This window comes from Sinocyclocheilus rhinocerous, unplaced genomic scaffold (genome assembly GCF_001515625.1).
Source record: "Sinocyclocheilus rhinocerous isolate Xijiao unplaced genomic scaffold, SAMN03320098_v1.1 scaffold336, whole genome shotgun sequence".
NCBI lineage: Eukaryota > Metazoa > Chordata > Actinopteri > Cypriniformes > Cyprinidae > Sinocyclocheilus > Sinocyclocheilus rhinocerous.
The window spans coordinates 241,897-242,604 of record NW_015660498.1 but is presented as its reverse complement, the minus strand read 5'-3'; the positions used below and the strand labels follow the sequence as shown (position 1 = coordinate 242,604).

Sequence of the window (708 nt, the reverse complement as noted above, 5' to 3'; positions counted from 1 at the left end):
AATAAAATAAAATAAATTAATAATAATAATAATAATAATAATAATAATACATCTGCTTTTCTGTTTGTACAAACTATATAAATTGGTCTTTGTATATCAATCTCACGCAGTTATTTTAACCATACATAATGCAGAAATTAAAACCGAAAACATTTTAATTAAAAAGTTTTTTTTTTTTTTTTTTTTTTCAGATAGTTTACAAAGACAAAAAAATCTGAAAGATGGATTTAAGTCATATTTGAAGCGATACAGTTGCAAAACATTCCAAAATCAACTCATCATGAAAAGTTCGATTGTTTATCACTCGTCACACTGAGGTTCCTCGCGGTCCGTGAATAACGGCGCGATTCATCCTGATCCAGAGAGAAACTTCAGAGCGCAGCGCTCACGCTCTGTACAATACAACCACTTAGTACTACAGCTAATCAATAGAGGACTGAAAACGAACTTTGTTCTTACCGTGGTTTGGTTGAGTCGCGGAAGGCTGTCGGCGGTGGGCTGTCAGCTGGTGTTTGTACCTGGCTCGTCTTTGGAGAGGAAGGATAAAAAGCACTTGCTGGAGTCCCACCCTCCCCAATCACTGCGCTCCTCCAAAACCATGTAGGACTCTCCACATCTAACAAGTGTCCAGTGATTCATACGTTGTTCTCATATGAACTGTTGGACACTTGTTAGACTCGTTAGACATTGATGTTTGAATCAAATACA

General features: G+C 36.9%; 1 long non-coding RNA gene across 1 annotated transcript in view; it reads right to left on the bottom strand.

Moving 5' to 3' along the window:
* The window catches only part of LOC107725062 (uncharacterized), an 11,154-nt gene extending 10,621 nt beyond the window's left edge, over window positions 1-533 (bottom strand). The window contains exon 1 of the long non-coding RNA XR_001638084.1: window positions 460-533. This is a non-coding gene — a long non-coding RNA (uncharacterized LOC107725062). The remainder of the gene's footprint in view (window positions 1-459) is intronic.
* Between the last annotated feature and the right edge of the window lie 175 nt (window positions 534-708).